General features: G+C 45.9%; 1 protein-coding gene across 8 annotated transcripts in view; it reads left to right on the top strand.

Annotated features, from left to right (window-relative positions):
- PPARD (peroxisome proliferator activated receptor delta) overlaps positions 1-20,497 on the top strand; it is an 80,059-nt gene that overhangs the window by 11,576 nt on the left and 47,986 nt on the right. For 3 of the 8 annotated variants that reach the window (XM_078055438.1, XM_078055439.1, XM_078055442.1), the window contains one exon: positions 12,119-12,226. The exons of the other annotated variants lie outside the window; for them this stretch is intronic. The gene's annotated coding sequence lies outside the window, so the exon portion shown is untranslated. The remainder of the gene's footprint in view (positions 1-12,118; positions 12,227-20,497) is intronic. 8 annotated transcript variants of the gene reach the window in all.

Here is a 20,497-nt window from a genome sequence, read left to right as displayed (position 1 = left end):
CAGGCCCAGGGGGTGACTTGGCTGGCCCTCATTCAGTAAGAATTATAGCAGTTCAAGATTCTAGGTCCTGCCTGTTCCCAGACTAATATTCGAAGCAATACGTTCTTTGGAGGAACCTTTCAGGGAGTTCTTGGGGAGTAAAAGAAAAGGCCTCAGGTAGTGTCTGATCCTTGCTTTTGGAAGTCACCCCACACCTTCAGTCAGATGAGTAAGAAAGGGTTTCTTTCAGACTGTTGAGGCTCCAGGATTTAGTTTAAACCTGACTCCACTTCCATCTTCCACTCATTAATATGCAGCGATCAGATACCTCCTATGTGCTAGGCATTGGGGCTGAAGGAGTGAACAAAGCAGATAAAAAAGTCCCGTGCTCTCATGGTGGTTATGGTGGAGAACAGGAGAGAGCCAGAATTATGTAGCTAGCATGTCAGATGGTGGTCAATGCTATATCATAAAAAATAAAGCAGGAGGGGCACCTGCGTGGCTCAGTCAGTTAAGTGTCCGACTCTTGGTTTTGGCTCAGGTCATGATCTCAGGGTCATAAGTTCAAGCTCAGCATGGAGCCTACTTAAAAAATAAAATAAGGGGCGCCTGGGGGGCTCAGTTGGTTAAGTGTCTTACTCTTGGTTTCGGCTCAGGTCATGATCTCAGGGTCATGAGATTGAGTCTGGTGTCGGGTTCTGTGTGGAATCTGCTTGAGATTCCCTCTTGCCCCCTGTTCGCGAGCGCTCTCTCTCTCTCAAATAAATAAATACATAAATCTTTTAAGAAAAGGCAGGAAAGCGTAGTCGCACTTTTAAATAGAGGGCTTGAGGAAGGCCTCACTGAGAAGGTAGTATTTGAGCTCAAAGAGAAGAAGGAGCCATGTGTGGGAAGAATCTCACAAGCAGAGGGAAAGCAAGTGCAAAGGCTCTGAGGCAGGAACATGGCTGGTGTGTTTGAGGAATAGTCAGGAGGCCACAGTGGCTGGAGCGGAATGAGGAGAGAAGAGCCTAGAAGATGAGGTCAGAGACGTGACTGGGGCCAGATCACTGTTGACCCTAAAGAAGTGTAAAATCTCTCACGTCACCTGGCCCTTAACCTCTTCCCTCCTTTCCTCCTCTTCACACCCCCTCTCAGTCTTTATGCCTGTGTTCCTCAGTTCCATTCCATAGAATATTTGTCACGTCATACCTAGGGCACATCAGCAGGTAAATATAGTCAACTTAAAATATTAGAAGAGGGAAAAAAGCAACCTCTTCTTGCTGAATAATAAAAGCAGCTCCACTGTCTGTGGAAGTGTGGAGCCGTGTTCCTAGAAATGCAGGTTGGCCGCTCTGCTCTCCCCAGGCAGTTCTGGGGTGGTTCCTGGGGGTCCTCACTTGAGTCACTCTCCTCCTCAGCTCCATGAGGACCTCCAGGCCCCCATGCCTGCTACTTCTTCACACTCCACTCTACCTGGGCTACTCAGTGTGGTCCCACAGATGCCCACCTGAAATTCTTAACAGCTCACTCACCTCCCTGCCTGTCCTCCCAGGAGCGGCCCCATAGCCTGCCTTCTCCCCAGCTACCCAACCAGGAGGCTGAGGGCTGCGGGGAAAAAGAGAGCAAAGTGCACAAGCTGGTGCCACTGCATGTTTATGGTTATCACTTAGATCATCTCCCCAGAAATTGGCTCTTGATGGGCAAGTGCCTTGTGCAGAGGTGCTCACCGAGCTCTTGTCAGACGGAAGAGTGCCTGGATGGCCGGCCTAAGCGGCTTGCTTCCCAGAGTAGCCCTGGCACTAACCTACCCCAGAGCCCTGTCTGGGAAGTCATTTCACGGGGCAGCAGTCAGACATCTGTAGAAGGAAACTTAAGGCCCCCTTTCCTAGTTCTTGCTCTTCCCTTTGGTTGAAGCTTAGTGGAGACAACTGAGGTTTTTGGTTTTGGCAGAATCTTTTCCATATGTCTCCTTCTCTCCACTTCCTCCACTGGGGGTCCTAGTAAGGCTCCTTTCTCATACCTCTGGCTCAGCACCTACCATAGTATATTATGGTGGAGTTACTGTCCACATTCTAGGCTCGGACTGTGAGTTCTTTTGAGAGCTGGGCTCACCTGTGTCTAATCCCCTTCCCATTCCCGACAGAAGTCAGTAGCTATCAGGAGCCAAGTGAGGCTGTGGCTCTCAGGTATTGAATGCACTGTGCTAATTACTTCCCATGCATCACCTTGTTTAATGCCCACAACCCTGAGACGTAGGAGTCATCACACCCTTTTTACAGATGAGCGTGCCGAGGCTCAGACTGTTAGGAAATTTGCCTAAAGCTGCGCAACTAGTAAGTGGCAGAGCTGAGATTTGAACCCAGGTGTGTAAAGCTGTGTCTTTGATTACCACACAGCAGGGCCTCGCCAAGGAGGATGGATGGTTGAATCTAATTCTTCCAGTTTGGAAAGTACCTGCTTGACTGGCCAGACTGGTATTGACTTCCAAGAACACTCCCTGCTTTCGAGCACAGCAGAGTGTCTTGTTGGTCACTGAGCAGAACCAAATGTTGGCAGGCTTTGGAGCCCCCTGCAGAGTCTTGTTCCAGGTCAGTGGGAAGAGGAGGTCCTGAGAATATGGCTGCATTTAGTGTCTCCCTGGATCTGCTTCAAGGTAGTGTGCAGCCCCCCTCAAACCAGAAGAAATAACCGGCCAACTGGTGGGCCAGGCATGTAGAGTGGAAGAGACTTGTAGGAGGAAAAAAACAATCTCTGATCCAAGTGACCAATCAGCCCGTTTTCAGTCTGGTGAAGGGAGAGAAGAAGGAGAAGGGGGCCCAGATATGCACATAGGGAGAGAAGAAAGGAAGGGAAGTTGCCTTTATTCGGCTTCTCCCTTGGCCCAGACGTCACGCCATGGATGAGCTCACTGTCCCTCACACAGCCTGCAAGAGGCGCGTATTGGTATAGCCATTTAACAGATGAGGAGGTGTAGGATCAGACGATAAACAGCTTACTCAGGTCACACACCTGACAAATGACGGAGCTGAGGTTTAAACCCCTTTGGACCCCCTGTGCTTATGAGTGTGTGCACGTGTGCATCTGCAGGCCGTGAGCGGAGGCTGAAGGGGAAATCAGGGCTCTGGACCTGTCCTGCTCAGCAGTATGGGCCCTACCTAGTCCAGCAGGACACTGGGCTCAAACCAGCAGTGGCCTTGTATTTTTCTCCTTTCTTGTACCTTGCCATCCCTGGTTTATTTTTAGAGAGCTCTTTTTATTTCTGCTCCCACTTCTGGCTAGAGGCTGGGGTTGGGGTGCAAGGAAGGCATTGGGCATCAAAAGAGGCAGAGGCAGGCCTAGGTGGCATCTTGGTGCCCTCGGCTGGGCCCTGGGGACTGTGCTCAACTGCTTGCCTTGATGAGCTCCTCAGGTCAGCCATAGGCCCAGGGGGTCCTGGACAGAGGGACAGTTGCGCTCCTCATTTCTTTGCCTATCAGAAGGGAATGAGCCTCTCCCCTGGAGCGGAACAGGAAGTAGCATGTGGCACTCTTTATATTTTTAGCTCACTGGCTGTTTCTGAGGCCAAGAACTTCGAGGGAATATGGGGTCCTGGTTAGGAGCCAGAATCCGTGGGTCTCCGTTCTGGCCCCACTGGTAGCTTTAGGCAAGTCACTTTATGCCTTGATGGCTTCCTTGTCTGTAACGTCGGGGAGCGAACCGTAGACCCTACCCCTCGGGGGACTTGAGGATTCAGAGAGCTCGTCCATGTCAAGGCACAGCTGTGGCACTCATTAGGTGTTGATTATTTTGTTAGCATATCTCTGGACCCTTGGCACCTCGCACCACGCGGTGGATGCCAGTAAATGTTGGTTGGACTAAACAGAACTTCAAGACTATTGGTTGTCCTGTTTCCATCAGAATGTTGGCTGTAGTCAGTGACTGCCTGCAAGACCCCACAGAGTAATTCCCATGGCAGCTGCCTGCAGTCCACAGCCCCCGGCCCTGGTTTTGCTTTTGCACCTTTCTGAGGCTCTGGCTTTGGGTTGTGAGCTCTGGAGGGGTTGGGGCATGTGTCCCATGGGTGCAGACATTACCAGGTGGTTCTGGGTGCTTGGGCCCAAGGTTCTGAAGGAGGAGCTTGCCACTGGCAAGCTGTTGTAGCTAGTAACAGTGAAGGACATCTTTGGAAACTTGTACTTGGGGGCTCAGAAGTTCATCAGATACCACCAGTGGCCAGTATTATGGGTATTTGGGAAACAGTGTTTCTTAGGATCTGGAGCTGGCACTCGGGCACAAGCGTTTCCATGTGTGTGGTTTTTAATTTATTTTAAAATGTTTTAATTATATAAATAGTGCTTATTCATAATATACAATTAGAATACTTAAGTCGGGGTGCCTGGGTGGCTCAGTCGGTTAAGCGTCTGCCTTCGGTCCAGGTCATGATCTCTAGGTCCTGAGATCGAGCCCCACGTTGGGCTCCCTGCTCAGCGGGGAGTCTGCTTCTCCCTCTCCCTTTGCCCTTCCCCTGTTCACACGTGCTTGCGCTTGCACGCACTCTTTCTCTCTCTATATGTATATCTCAAGTAAAGTCTGAAAAAAAATACTTAAGTCATGGGGCTATAATGGATAGCATGCAGTATAGTCAATAATACTGTATTACAAATTTGAAAGTTGGTAAGAAAGTAAATCTTAAACGTTCTCATTACCAGAGGAAAAAAATATTTGTAAGTTTGTATGGTAACGGATGGTGACTAGACTTATTGTGGAGATCTTTTTGCATTGGGTATAAATGTTGAATCATTATGTTGTGCACCTGAAACTAATGTATGTCAATTATACTTCAATAAGAAAAGAAAATACAGCTGAGCACTGAGAAGGAACTAAAAGTCATACATTATCATAGCATCCATAAGTGACTGCTGTAAATTTTAGTCTATGTTCTTTCAGATTTTCTGTGTGTACTTACTTGGTTTTCTTTGAAAAGTGGGATATTATTTAACAGTCAGTTCTGGGACTTGCCTTTCCCATTTTTCAGGTGGTTTCTTCTGTCTGCTCTCTAACCTTCCCTGCCCTTTGTGATTGAGCAAAGAAAGGCATCTTGCCCAAAGGGAGGCATCTGGGAAGGACTGAATGACTGTTCATTGCTGTGATGGTTTAAAGGGCAGAGGGAAAAAGGTGCCTATTTCTCCCCATCCGTATTTCTCCCTACCCCCCTCCCTGTCTGCTCTCCCTCCCCACCCGTCTGCCTTTTTTTCTCCTTCCATACAAAACCCAGAAAGGATACCGCCTCCAGTCTGAAGGTTTCTTTTCATGGCTTTTAGGGAGAACCCTCTCATGATTTCAGAAAAAAAGGTACACAGAGAGGAGATGGGAAGGACCGTGCCTCAGCTTGGGGGGAGGGGGGTGCTTGGGAAGAATAATAGAGAGGAGGGCCTGGGTCCCTGGTTCTGGAGAAGGAATTGGATGATAGGTTGGGGGGTCAGGGCAGCTGCGGATGGCAGTGGGGACTCCTCGCTGACAGGGCAAACAGGATGACCAGGCAGAAGCGTAGAGAATAAGGAGCCCAGATATGGGTCGGAAACAGGGAGAAGGAAATACGTCTCAGTGGGACATGCTCCTCCACCGAGGCCCTGCTCTTCCCATGAACTTGCATCTGGTCTACTTTCCCCACCTGGCAGGGTCCAGGCCAAGTGGTCTGACAGGTCTGGTAGACCCGGCCCTGCTGACACCGTGTGTTAGCTGCTCCGTGGTACCTCACTGGGCGGTAGGCAGGGGTCTGAGCATACTAGTCGGGCATAGGGAAGATGTTCCCAGCATCCTCAGCAGCTCAGATTCCATTCTAGAAAAACAGCCCAGAGTCAGGGAGAAAACTAAAGATGGGGTGTTCTGGGAGGAATAAGCTATGCCTCCCCTTTATTTCTCACAGAGTAAAATGGGGTCCCTGGCAGTAGGTGAGGAAAAGGCCTATCTGAGCCCTGAGGGTGAGTGAGACTTGGCATCTCAGGTTTTTTCTGGACCACTCTGGTCTGCACACAGGCTGGTGTTGCGTGGTGGGGCCAGGAATTCGTGATTACGAACAGGATGATTTCCATAAGCTGTGTGTTGCTGTGGGCCTGACTGGGTCATACTTGTTTTCCTGTGGATCCCAGTCCTGGTGCGACCTGGCAGATGCCGTCTGGACCACAGAGCAGGGTAGCTTCCTGTCCGTCCCCTCAAGCCTGCACTGCTCCTCTCCCTTCCTCCATTCCTGAGCTATAATTAAGTTCCTGCGTGAAACCAAATCCCTCAGCTGACACACGCTTGTAACTGCAGTCCCCGTCATTGGGCAGCTCGTCTGGGGTGACTCCTGGGGCTGGTGTCTCAGCCTCCAGACGGTCCTGCGTAGGTCTATGTAGGAGGTGGAGACCCGCCAGGAAAGGGGTGGGTCTGGTGAGGCGGGGGCAGGCCTTGCCCAAGAGTCAGAAAGCGGGAAGTCATGGGGGCGATGCGGGGCTGGTGAGCAACCAGAGAGTGCCGGGGGACACAGGGGGTGGAGGGGACAGACAGGCTGCCTTGCAGGGCGAGAGGGCATGGACAGAGACAAGCTTTCGAATCACTGAGCCACGAGGCAGATTGTGAGCAGTTTATGTTACATTCTTTTTTTTTTTTTAAGATTTTATTTTTTTATTTGAGAGAGAGAGAAGGAGCAGAGGGAGAAGCAGACTCCCCTGCTGAGCAGGGAACCCAACTCCGGACTCGATCCTAGGACTCCAGGATCATGACCCGAGCCAAAGGCTGATACCTAACGGACTGCACCACCCAGGCGCCCGGTTTATGTTACATTCTGTATCTTTCTCCAGCATTTTAAAAATTGAGATCTACTTCACATAACATAAAATTCGCTACTTTAAAGTGTGCACCTCAGTGGTTTTTGGTATACTTACTATGGTGTATCACCGCTAATTCCAGAACATTCCCGTCACCACAAAACAAACCCTGTACCTATTAATAGTTAGTCCCAGTACCACTCTCCCCTCAGCCACTAACCTATCCTTCTCTATGGATTTCCCTATTTCAGACATTTTGTATAAATGGAATCATACAATGTGTGGCCTTTTGTGTCTGTCTTCTTTCACTCAGTGTAACGTTGTCAAGGTTCATCTGTGTACTTGCTGTCTAAGTAGCACGTAATGGTACTTCATTCCTCTTTATTTCTACTTGATGGGAAATACTGCGTTTTGCTTATCCATTCAACAGTTGGGTTGTGTCCAGTTTTTTGGCTGCTACGAACGTTCATTTATAGGCTTTTGTGTGGACATGTGCTTTCAGTTCTTTTGGGAGTATACCTAGGGATGGGATTGCCAGGTCATGTGCTAATAACTCTGTGTTTGACATTTTGAGGAACTACCAAAGTGGCTGCACAGTGCCCTCACTCATTTATTTGTTTATTAGGTTGATTAGCTATTTATTTTTCATTATAAAATATACATAACATAAAATTTATTATTTTAACCATTTTTTAAACGTACAGTTCAGTGGCATTTAGTATATCCACACTGTTGTACAACCATCACCACCATCCATCTCCAGAACTTTTTTTCATCTTGCAAAAATGAAACTTTGTAAATAATGCCCCACCCCACCCCTTGCCCCCAGCCCCTGGCAACCACTGTTCTACTTTCTGTCTCTAGGCATTCGACTAGGCTCAGTAGGTCAGGAGTGGAATCATCCAGTAGTTTTGCTTTTGTGACTCTGGCTTACCTCACTCAACATCCTGTCTTCAGGGTTCATCCATGTTGTTATGTTAATGTCCTTACCTTTTAAGGCTGAATAATATTCCATTGTATGTATATACAGGCTTACCTTGTTTTACTGCACTTCACTTTATTGTGCTTTGGAGATACTGCTTTTTTTTTTTTTTAAATGAAGTGAAGGTTTGTGGCAAACCTGCGTGGAGCAAGTCTCCTGGCACCATTTTTTCAACAGCATTTGCTCATTTCACCTCTTTGTGTCACATTTTGGTAATAACTGCAATATTTTAAACTTTTTCATTTTTATTATATTTGTTGTGATCTGTGTGATCAGTGATGACGAGTCCTTGAAAGCTCAGATGATGGTTAGCATTTTTTAGCAATAAAGTGTTTTGTAATTAAGGTATGTCCATTTTTAAGACATAGTGCTCTTGCACACTTAATAGACTACAGCATAGTGTGGGCATTCCTTCTTTGCCCTGGGAAACAAAAAAACACTGGACTCGCTTTATTGTGATGTGTGCTTGATTGCGGTGGTCTGGAGCTGAACCTGCAGTAAGTATAAGGTATGCCCCTAGCACATTTCGTTGATCCATTCCTCCGTTGACGATCCGTTCATCTGTAGCTTTCACCTTTTGGCTGTGTGAATGTGCTACTATAAATATGGATGTAAAAATATCTGTTCATGGCCCTGCTTTCAGTGTTTTGGGGTGTATATACCCAGAAGTAGAATTGCTGGATCATGTGCTAATTTTATTTTTAATTTTTTTTTTTTTTTTTTTAAGATTTTATTTATTTATTTGACAGAGAGAGAGACACAGCGAGAGAGGGAATACAAGCAGGGGAGTGGGAGAGGGAGAAGCAGGCTTCCCGCGGAGCAGGGAGCCCGATGCGGGGCTCGATCCCAGGACCTGGAATCATGACCTGAGCCGAAGGCAGGCGCTTAACGACTGAGCCACCCAGGCGCCCCTATTTTTAATTTTTTAAGGAACCACCGTACTGTTTTCTGTAGTGGCTACACTGTTTGACATTCCCAACAGCAGTGTACAAGAGTTCCCATGCCCTCACTTGTGATCGATAGCTTGATTGAGTATAGAATCCTTAGAATTTTGAGGTCACTGCTCCATGTTTCAGTATGAATAATGAAGTTAATTGGATTCTGGGTACTTCGTAAGTAAGTAATCTGGTTTTTTTTCGCTCTGAAAGATGTAAGGATTTTCTTTATTCTTGGAATTTAGGCATATCAACAGGATATAGCTAGGTATTTGTCTTCTTTCCTTAATTCTTGCAGGGCCCTAATGGCTGAAGAGTCCTTGGGACATTTTCTACTATTTGTTTCCTTCAATGTCTCTTTCCTCTACTTCTAGGACTCTTAATAGACTTCGGACTTTTGGACTTCTTGGTTCACTGCTAGTGTGTGGAAATATGATTGATTTTTAAAAAATGATTATTGACGTGCAATATTGTATTGAGTTTCAGGTGTACAACAAAGTGATTCAATATATACAGTACAAAATAGTCACCACAGTAAGTCTAGTTACCATCTGTCCCCAAACAAATATTGTTACAGTATTATTGACTATATTCCCTATGCTGTACATTATATCCTCGTGTCTTGTTTATTTTATAACTGGAAGTTTGTACCTCTTAATCTCCGTCACCTATTTCATCCACTCCCCCCCCACCCACTCTGTCAACCATCAGTTTGTCCTCTGTATCTATGAATTTACCCTTCCGGTTTTGTTTGATTGTTTGCTTTTTAGATTCTACATATAGGTGAAATTGTATGGTATCTGTCTTCCTCTGTCTGACTTAGTTCTTAGCACACTACCCTCTAGGTCCATTCACATGATCACACATGGCAAGATTCCATTCTTTTTTATGGCTGAATGATATTCCATTGTGTAGAATATTAGTGGACATTTAAGTTGTTTCCATATCTGGGCTATTGTAAATAATGCTGCAATGAACATAGGGGTACATATGTCTTTTCAAGTTAGTGTTTTTATTTTATTTATTTGAGAGAGCAAGCATGCGAGAGCACAAGCAGGGGGAAGGGCAGAGGGAGAGGAAGAAGCAGACTCCCCACTGAGCAGGGAGCCCAATGTGGGGCTCTATCCCAGGACCCTGAGATCATGACCTGAGCTGAAGGCAGACGCTTAACTGACTGAGCCACCCAGGTGCCCCATTTTTTTTTTTTTTAAGTAGGCTCTACACTGGGTGTGGAGCCCAACGCAGAGCTTGAACTCAACCCTGAGATCAAGACCTGAGCTGAGATCAAGAGTTGGACACTTAACTTAATGTCCCAGTGTTTTCATTTTCTTCAGATAAATACCTAGAGGTGGAATTGCTGGATCATATAGTAGTTTTAATTTCTTGAGGAACCTCCATACTGGTTTTCATGGTGACTGCAACAATATACATTTCTACCAAAAGTGTGCTAGAGTTCATTTTTTTCCATACTCTCGCCAACACTTATTTCTTGTTTTTTTGATAATAGCCATTCTAACTATTACAAATGTAAGGCAGTATCTCATTGTGGTTTTGATTTGCATTTCCCTGATGGTTAATGATGTTGAGTGTCTTTTCATGTGCCCGTTGGCCATTTGTGTATCTTTTTTTGGAAAAATGTCTATTCAGTTCCGGTGCTCAGTTTTTAATCAGATTGGTTTTTGTTTGTTTGTTTTTGCTGTTGAGTTGTAGGAGTTCTTTAAACTCATACAAACTTTGGATGTTAACCCCTTATCAGATGTATCATTCTCAAATATCTTCTCCCATTCAGTATGTTGCCTTTTGTTTTATTGATTGTTTCCTTTGCTATGCAAAAGCTTTTTAGTTTGATGTAATCCCATTTATTTATTTTTGCTTTTATTGTCCTTGCCCGAGGAGACAGATCCAAAAAAAAAAAAAATATTATTGAGACCAATGTCAAAGAGCTTATATAGCCTATGTTTTCTTCTAGGAGTTTTATGGTTTTACATCTTACATTTGAGTCTTTAATCTGTTTTGACTTTATTTTTGTATGTAGTGTAAGAAAGTAGTCCAGTTTCATTCTTTTGCATGTAGCTGTCTAGTTTTCCCATCACCGTTTATTGAAGAGATTTGCCTATTATATATTCTTGACTTCTTTGTGTAAATTAATTGGCCATATAAGTGTGGGTTTATTTCTGGACTCTCTCTTCTGTTCCATTCACTTCTGTGTCTGTTTCTGTGCCAATACCATACTGTTTTGATTACCGTAGCTTTGTAGTGTAGTTTGAAATCTGGGAGCATGATACCTCCAGCTTTGTTCTTCTTTTTCAAGATTGTTTTCACTATTCAGGGTCTTTTGTGGTATCATTAACATTCTAGGATTATTTGTTTTAGTTCTGTGAAAAATGCCATCGATATTTTGATAGGAATTGCATTGAATCTGTAGAGTGTTTGGGGTAGTATGGACATTTTAACAATAGTAATTCTTCCAGTCCATGAGCAGGGGATATTTTTCCATTTATTTGTGTTGTCTTCAGTTCTTTTCAGCAGTGTCTTATAGTTTTTACAGTATAGGTGTTTCACTTCCTTGGCTAAATTTATTCCTGGCTATTTTATTCTTTTTGATGCAATTGTAAATTTTTTTAATTTCTCTTTCTGATAGTTCATTATAGTATATAGAAATGCAACAGATTTCTGCATATTGATTTTGTATCCAGCAACTTTACTGAACTCATTTATTAGTTTCATGGTGTAAGTTTTAGGGTTTTCTATGATAGTATCATGTCATCTACAAAGAGTGACAGTTTTACTTGTTCTTTTCCAATTTGGGTGCCTTTTATTTCTTTTTCTTGCCTAATTCTTGTGGCTAGGACTTCCAATACTATGTTGAATAAAAGTGGCAAGAGTGGGCATCCTTGTCTTGTTTCTGATCTTAGAGAAAAAATTTTCAGCTTTTCATCACTGAGTATGATGTTAGCTGTGGGCTTGTCATATATGGCCTTTATTATGTTGAGACATGTTCCCTCTATACCTGCTTGGTTAAGTTTTTATCATAAACAGATGTTAAATTTTGTTAAATGCTTTTTCTGCATCTATTGAGATGATTATATGATTTTACTCTTCATTTTGTTAATGTAGTGTATTATGTTGATTGATTTGTGGATATTGAACCATCCTTGTTGCATCCCTGGAATAAATCCTACTTGATCATGGTATCTGATCCTTTTAATGTATTGTTGAATTCAGTTTGCTAATATTTTGTTGAGGATTTTATGATTAATTTTATATATCAATCTTGTATCATTTAACCTTGCTGAATTTGTTTATTAGTTCTAATAGCTTTTTAGTGGATTTCTTAGGATTTTCTAAGATCATGTCATGTAAGATCATGTTATCTGGTAATGTAGTTTTACTATTTCCTTTCCAACCCAGATAACTTTTATTTTTTTTTTCTCTTTCCTAATTACCTTGGCTAGAATCTTCAGTACAGTATTGAACAGACCTGGTGAGAGTGGACGTCCTTATCTTATTCCTGATCTCAGGGGGAAAGCTGTCAGTCTTTGGAGCTGTTTATTTTTGAATAGGTAATTATTGACATGCTACAAAATTCAGAAGGTATTCCCTCTTTCCCTCCCCTGTCTCTCAGCTGCCCAGTACCACCTCATGGAGGCAGCCCTCTTGGTCACTTTCATTTATGAGCATGTACCTATATATTTTCTATTATTACGTTATTACCTTTCAGGCAGATGGCTGTCCGCTGCGATCACTAGTCTGCCCCTTGCTTCACGTATAGTATGTTGTCCCTCCTGGCATACCAATACACTGTGGAGCTTCCTCATTCTTTTTAACTGCTCCCTCATTTGTTTACGGGTGTGCCATTCTCTATTTATTCATGGATGTACAGGTGATTTCCAGTCTTTTGTTGTAGTGAATAACCTTGCCATTATTTTGCACCCAGTGTCATTTTGCACCCAGATGAACAGATTGACAATGATACTGCGTGACAGATGCAGAGATGGAGATGTGTGTGGGAAGCGTGTGGGGGGAGAGGGAAAGGCTCCTGGAGGAAGCTGGTTGATGCCTCGGGGTGAGCACTGGCCTGGGAGGTGGGCCTTGCAGGCGGGAAAGGATCGCAGTAGGCTGGATGTGGGAAGGGCAAGTGTGAGTAAAGGAGCAACAGCTTAGATGTGTTCGGGCAAATCAAGAGTATCAGTTATCTATTGCCTCATAACAAATGACCCCAAAACTTAGTGGCTTAAAACGACATTTGTGATCTTGCAGTTTTTGTGGGTCAGGAGGAAGGTATTATTGTGAGCCATTTTAGAAGGCTGCCCCCAGCAGCAAGTCGTAGTGAGGATGGGATTGGCTGGGGCAGGCCAGCATGACAGTGGGCAGCCATTATTGTAGCTAATCCGACACGCTTGGCTGAGAAGCTGAGATTGATGTGAGAACAGTGGGAGCCAGCAGAAGGCCCTTGAGTAGGAGAATCATGTGGTAGCTGTCATCTTGGACAATTAATGTGCTAGCATTATACTAGAGGAGTCAAAATGGAGAGAGAGACACAGCAAGAGAATTAGCTGAGGAGATATCTGTATTAACTTAGGTGAAAACAGTTGCTTCGTATTGAGCACCTTCTCTGTACTATGTACTTAACCTCTAGGTTTTCTTATCTTTGAAAGGACTACAAATTTAGTTTGCAGCTGAGGAGACTAAGCCTTAAAGAGATAAGAAGCTTGTGTATGGTCCACAGCTAGTAAGTTGCAGAACAGCACTCAGGTCTGCCTGGCCTTGAAGACTGTCTTTTGGGGGCCATGGGGTTGGAAAGGTGGGGGTGACTGGAGAGGTGAGGTCTTGGCCGTTCCTGGATGCTGAAAAGAGACAGAGGAGCCTGAGAGGTTGACTTTTTGAACCCAGGTGACTAGGACAAAGAAGACACTGTAGCAGGAAGAAGAGAGGCCAGAGGGGACACTGGTGTGGTGGGAGAAGGTGAGTCATCCTTGGAACATTGGGCACTTGTTGGCAGGGTCCCTCCCAGTTGTAGGGGAATTGTAAATAGTTCCTGTACTTTGTATATGAAGGGGTACCCTTGGCCAAAAAGGGTTCCAAAAGTGGGAGCTTGTTGGTGAAAGGGTACTTACTGTGGGGTTGTTTGTTTGAACACTAGGTTGACACATTCTCTCAGCAGCCTGTACACTCTGTGGTGGGGCCTCTGCCAAAGTCTGCTGGTCAGAGCAGTCACTGGCCAGCCCAGATTCAGGAGCGGAACTAGACTCCACATCTTGATGGGAGGAGTAGCAAAGGGATGGTAGCCATCTTTAATCCACAGATAGCCAGTAATGGAAAGCGGGGATTTGAACCCACAGCTGTGTGACTCAGACCCAGAGCTCTTTCTGCCACACCTCACCGTGTCCCTTTCTGCTTCTGATTCCTTGGGGGCTGCAAAGCTTGCTGGCTCATGTTTGTGTTGTTAGAGGGCAATGATTCTTTTAGTCTCCCAGAGTAGAAGTTGTACTGGTTACCCTCTTTTCCCAGGTGAACATCCAAGATCACTGGGCCTGAGAGAACCTTCTAAAACAGGCTTTTTCATAGGGATTCACTAGCTGCCTCCCCAGGCTCTAGCACTCATTGCTAGACATGCATGGAATTTCCCCATGGAGTTTCCCTTTCTGCACTTAGTACCCTTTTGATCCCCAGCGCTGGCCGAGTGGGATCCTTGTGGCTTTGCAGCCAGATGTGCAGGCTGGCCTGGTCACTGGATGTCTCAGACAGTATCTAGTCCCATGATTCCCAGACGTGGCTCAGCTGGTAGATGCGTCAGGGAATTTTGGAAAAAAATGTAGATTCCTGGGCCTTGCTTCAGGCCTCTTGAATTAGGATTTCCAGGAATGATGTCCAGAAATCTGCATTTAAAACTCCCCATTGACTTGAGGTGGCAAGCCTGATTGGGGGGACCACTGACTTCTCAGAAAGGTGCCTCTGAGGTCATTGATCAGAGGAGTCAGTGGGACGTGACAGCGATTGTCCTGAGGGCCTCACACTTCACAACCAGGAAATGACTCCTTTAACACGTCCAGGAGATTTTTGACCGCATCTGCTCAAATCTTTGATATTCTTCTGCATTCTTTGATAGTATCTGAGCTTTATGGTGACAACTGGTTTTCTTTCTTTTTTGGGGGAGGGGGCGGGTGGAGAGGGGCAGAGGGAGAGAGAAAGGGAGAGAAACAGACTCCACGCCCAGCACAGAGCCTGACATGGGACTCTATCCCATGACCCCGAGATCATGACCTGAGCCAAATCAAGGTCTGACGCTTAACCAGCTGAGCCACCCAGGCGCCCCACTGGTTTTCTTTTAAAGCATTTGTAGAGGGGAGTAAGCTCTGCCTGCGGTTGGCAGACCCTTCTTAACTGGGACCTATTTGGTCTGATTTATCTGAAATACAAAATTTGTTTGCTTAGCCCTCTGGTTATCTTTGGTGCAAAGACTGTGACAACCGCAGATATATCCACACTTGATCTTAGCCAAAAGGCGGAGAAGCGATACCCAAGGTAAGACAATAGGCAGACCTTTCTAGTTCTGTGTCTTGGATCTACTTAAGGTCCTCTTACAGCTTTTAAAACCCTGGCTGATTGATCAGTTAAACAGTTAACGTCTACATTTTAAAATATTTGGAAAATACAGAGAAGTATAAAGAAGAAAATAAAAGCTACCTTAGAATCTTCCTCCCAGAGAATTACCATGGTTAATATTTTCATGAATATTCATTCTTTCATGCCTTCTCTCTCTCTCTCTCACACACACACACCTCCCTACACCCTCTTTTTGAAAACCACACCGAAGTCATATTGTGATACTATTATTTAGCAGATTCAGATACCATAAAGTTCACCATCAAATGTACAATTTGATGGTTTTGAGTATATTTGCAGAGTTGTGTAACCATTGCTATAATTTAATTTTAGAACCTTCTCATCATCCCAGAAGGCAGTCTTGTATCCATTAGCATTCACTCCCCATTATTTCCTCCCCTGCCCCCAGCCCAAGGCAACCACTCATCTACTTTTTGTTTCCACAGATTTGCCTTCTCTGGACATTTCATAGAAATGGGGTTATACAATATGTGCTTTTGCGATTGTCTTCTTTCACCAAACATAATTGTGATACTTTAAACATTTATATCACTAACAATTTGAATATAGTTTTCAAGGATGCATTTTTATTTTATTTTATTTTTAAGATTTTATTTATTTATTTGAGATTCAAGAGAGAGAGAGAGCGCACATGGGGGGGAATGCGGGAAAGAGGGAGAAGCGGACTTCCCGATGAGCAGGGAGCCTGGGGGGTGGGGGTGGGGGCCTCGATCGCAGGACTCTGGGATCATGACCTGAGCTGAAGGGCAGCTGCTTAACCTACTGAAGCCACCCAGGCGCCCCAAGAATGCATTTTTAACAAAGCAGAGCAGTATTCCATCTTATGAGTGTATCTGAGCTTATTTATTTAACCAGTCCTGCTGATGGTTATTTATCATCTTTTGCTATTATATCTAATGCTTCCTGTACTCAGAAATCATCTTGTTTGTTAATTCATTGCTTAACTGTCGGGGCGCCTGGGTGGCTCGGTTGGTTGAATGTCAGACTCTCGGTTTCTGCTTGGGTCATGATCTTGGGGTCATGGGATTGAGGCCCCCCATTGAGGGGGCTTGAAATTCTTTCCCCCTCCCCCTCTCCCCACTCTGCTCCTCCCCTCACTTGCGCACTTGCATGTGCGTTCTCTCTCTAAAATAAAAAAATAAATAACATCTTAAAAAAAAAAAAAAACCTTATCTCTGAACTGTCTGAATTCCTGACTGGAACAGAAGCCCTTTGAGGACAGTCACTTGGTCTCTCTTGGTAACATTGTCTCCCTACTCCCCAGCATCGTTCCTGGCAACTTGGTAGGTATTCGGTTTTAAGAGTGTCTGTGTGTTTATATAATTTTGAATGAACCAAAATGTTAAGGCCATTGGTAAACTTCACCAAACTGCCAAATTCCAGAGAGTTATACTAATTTACCCTCTCTCTGCAGTCTACAAGAGTGCTTGACTTTATAAAGTTAATTTATAAAGTTAATTTATAAAAGAAGCCCTGTGATCTTTTGTAATACAGCACTCTCTGACCTGTGAGCCAGTTAGCTTAGGAGTCCGAGCTCACGTGCCCCCTTCTGTGGGCCACAGAAGTCCTGCCTATTGGGTAAGATGGTGACTCTGACCTCCTGGGTCCTCATCATGGCCCTGTGGTACTGCACCGTTCCCTATTGCCCTTAGAGAGGCTGCGAGGCATTTTCCGGCCACTTGCCCTGTCACGTGTGGACGTGTTGGGGAGTGAGTAGAGTTGGGTTGGTCAAGTATGTATAGGACGTTGGTTCCGGCTGCTGATTGAAATGCCTTTTGAAGTCATCAGGAGAGATGTCACTCTGGAAGTTGTGTGTCTTCAAAAATAGAACTGAAGAAATGCTTCCAGGAAGTGTGACACAGCCCAGTCAGCCCAGTCTGCCCCTCTGAAGGTGGTGGGCACCCACCTGGCTGGTAAACACTGCCTGAGTCACCTACTGGCCGCAGTCCCTGCCCCTGTCTGCATAGTTCCTGTCTGGGAAAGCAAGCTACCCGCCCGTGCTGAGGAGCCGCCCCCAGGAGCTGCCAGGGGTGCAGGCAGGTCTCCCCACGTCGGGGCGGCAGTCCTTGTCTCCACAGATGAGCGGTGGCGTCTGCGTGTCCTCTAGGGCAGCATATGGAGCATATGCAGGATTTGAAGGAAGAGCCGCATGGCCGGGGTAGTGCTTGTGTCCTTGTGTGGGGTCAGTTAGAGCCCTAGCCATTCACCTTCTCCCACAGCAGCTCGCTGCTTCTCCTATTCACCTCCCGTGGCTTTCGGATCACATTCCACATAGAGTTTCCGCCAAGCCTTCGCCCACTCCCCCGCGTCTCTCTCCTGGGATGCTGCCTCTTGGAACCACGGGCATCACAAGCGCTACAGAGGCCGTCACTTCTTTTCTTTGCGTCTCCGAAATCGCTCCTACTTGGTCTCTCACACAGTTGTTCACTGTTTGATTCTTACTTCAGCCCGCTCTATGCCCACTGCCGTATTAGGCTGCAGAAATATGCAGCAGAAAGAGATCAGCCCTGCCCTCTCCAAGGCCAGCGTCTCGCTCCTTGCCTTGGCCTCGGTTTCCTTCCTCTCTGTGTCTTTGCTGCCCTGCTTCCTATTCCTCTTTCCTCCGTCTGCACGTGAATGTGCTGCGTGCTCTGTCCTTTCTCTGCTCCTCTCACCCTCTTGGCCCTTCCTGGTTAGGACCTTCTTCCCTTATAGGGAAAAATACTGAACTTCTTCCTTTTTTTTTTTTAAGATTTTATTTATTTATTTATTTGAGAGAGCGTGTGCACAAGTAGGGGACGGGGCAGAGGGAGAGGGAGAAGCAGGTTCCCCGAGGAGCAGGGAGCCCGATGCGGGGCTCCATCCCAGGACCCTGAGATCATGATCATGACCTGAGCCAAAAGCAGCTGCTTAACTGACTGAGCCACCCAGGCACCCCAAAATACTGAACTTCTTGCCACAAATCCTTTTCTGCTGAATGCCAGACCTACATGTCCACCTGGCTACTGGAGTGCTCAGTTTTCAGGGCAGAACGGCCCTGTCTCTGCCCTTCCCACGTCTCCATTTCTATTCCTAACATGCCATTCTGTCAGTTCCTGGGAGTTGCATGACAGCTTGAACCCTTCTCTCCTCTCCCATCCTCAGGTGTCCCTCCCATTCTCTCCATGTTTATCCCCACTCTTCTGATTTCACCTCTAATGGGTTGGATAGTGGCTGCCCAAGTGATATGTCCACGTCCTGATCCCTAGAACCTGTGAGTGTGACCTTCGGAAAAAGGCTCTTTGTGGGGTTCTTGCCTGCGCTGCGGCTAGGGACAAACCTGCGCTCGCTGACCTCGGCCTGAAATAGGGACAGTGTTCCCAGTCTACAGTGATTCCGTGTTCATTATTTCATTCAGTCTTCTCGAGTCCAAAGGCAGGGTCCTCTGCCTTCCTCTTCGCCCTCACTCTTGGGTCTGGAGACGTTCAAGGCTTGTATGTACAGCAGCTACGAGTGCGGTCCTTGGAGGTAGGTCTGGGTTTGAATCCTGCTTCTCTCACTCATTAGCTCAGGGCCTCTGACAGATTATGTATCCCCTTTGAGCTTTAGTTTCCTCTTCTGGAAAATGGGGCTGATGGATTGTTGTGTGGATTAGGTTATGTAGTAGTGTGCCTGCCACTGTCTGCTTTATACTTGGAGCGATTCACTCCGCCTCTGCAGCGAGCGCTCAAGCTGGGACAAGCCCAGGAGCTCTGCCTCAAATCCAGCCCCTCCCTCTGTCGTCCTGCAGCAGCTTTCTCATCTGTGCTTGGTGCCAGCCGTGGCAGGGGTCTATGATGACATGATCCTCTAGGAGCGTAAGCAGAGCGTGTATATATACGGGAGGTGGTATGACAAAGCAATTAAAAATGTGGGCTCTGGAGGAGTGCCTGGGTGGTTCAGTCGGTTGAGCTTCCGACTTTTGGTTTTGGCTTCGGTCATGTTGGGCTCTGCGCAGAGTCTGCTCGAGGTTCTCTCTCCCTCTCCTTCCCTCTGCCCCCTCCTTGCTCACACTCTTACTCTCTCTCTAAAATAAATACGTAAAATCTTTTTTTTTTAAGATTTTATTTTTTATTTGAAAGAGAGAGAGAACACGAGCAGGGGGGAGGAGCAGAGGGAGAAGGAGAAGCAGACTCCCCGCTAAGCAGGGAGTCTGATGCGGGACTTGAGCCCAGGACCCTGGGATCATGACCTGAGCTGAAGGCAGACGCTTAACCATCTGAGCCACCCAGGCACCCCAATAAATAAAATCTTAATAAAAAAAAGAATGTGGGCTCTGGATATCGACCTGCGTTCAAGTTCAGGCTCTGTGACCGTACCTCAGTGACCTTGGGAAAGTTTTCTTTGCCTTTCTAACCCTCAGTTTCCACACCTGTGAACTGAGAATAACAGTGGTACACACCTTAGGAGGTAATTGAGAGGATTAAATGAAAGAATGCTCATAAAACATTCAGCGCGTGCCTGCCTCTTTGTAAGCACTAATAAATATCGTTAGAATGACCAGCTTCCACCGTGGGGAGCAGTAAGTGCGTTGAGGCCCTGAGCCCCTGGGAGGCACAACTGCAGGAATGCTGGTGCCCCTGGAATTATGTAACAAGGGGACATGGAGAAAGAACATTTCCAATGTTGCCTCTTCCCGTGAACTCATGATTCTTCCTCTGAACTGCGCAGGGGAGCTTGTCCTTCTTAAACCCAGAGCTCTTGGTATTTCTGTTATGGGGGTTGTTACAGTCTTTCTTGTGTCATGGTTATCCTTTCTACCACCACACATTCCCTGGGAGCAGGATCAGGCATTGGGTAACTATTTGATTACTGGAGTTGAACCTTGGGATTCAGCAGTGGGAGTAGTCAACCCACTGCTATCAAACCATAGGGACCCTCTGGCTCCTGACCCCCACTTCTAGCGAGTCTTTTTCTCATGGCCGCGAGATACAGGGTTCCTTTTTCCAAAGAGCTTTCCACTCTGTACATGGGACCCGAAGTGGCTCCAGAAGCCCTGGGCCGTGGAGTCTATCACTGCCTCTCTCACCATCCAACAGGGGCATTGTTTGGATGGGCCAGGCATCAAAAGGAGACACAGGTTTACTGCCAAGGTCATTATAAGTCTTGGTACTGGCACTTGGGTTTGGTTGTTTTTGGATTTTTTTTTTTTTTTTAAGAAAGAAACAAGAATTATGTACATTCCTTTTTTTTTTTTTTTTTTTGAGAGA

Source organism: Halichoerus grypus, chromosome 9 (genome assembly GCF_964656455.1).
Source record: "Halichoerus grypus chromosome 9, mHalGry1.hap1.1, whole genome shotgun sequence".
Taxonomy (NCBI): Eukaryota; Metazoa; Chordata; class Mammalia; order Carnivora; family Phocidae; genus Halichoerus; species Halichoerus grypus.
Note: the sequence above shows the minus strand (reverse complement) of the source record. Positions and strands in the feature narration are given on the sequence as shown.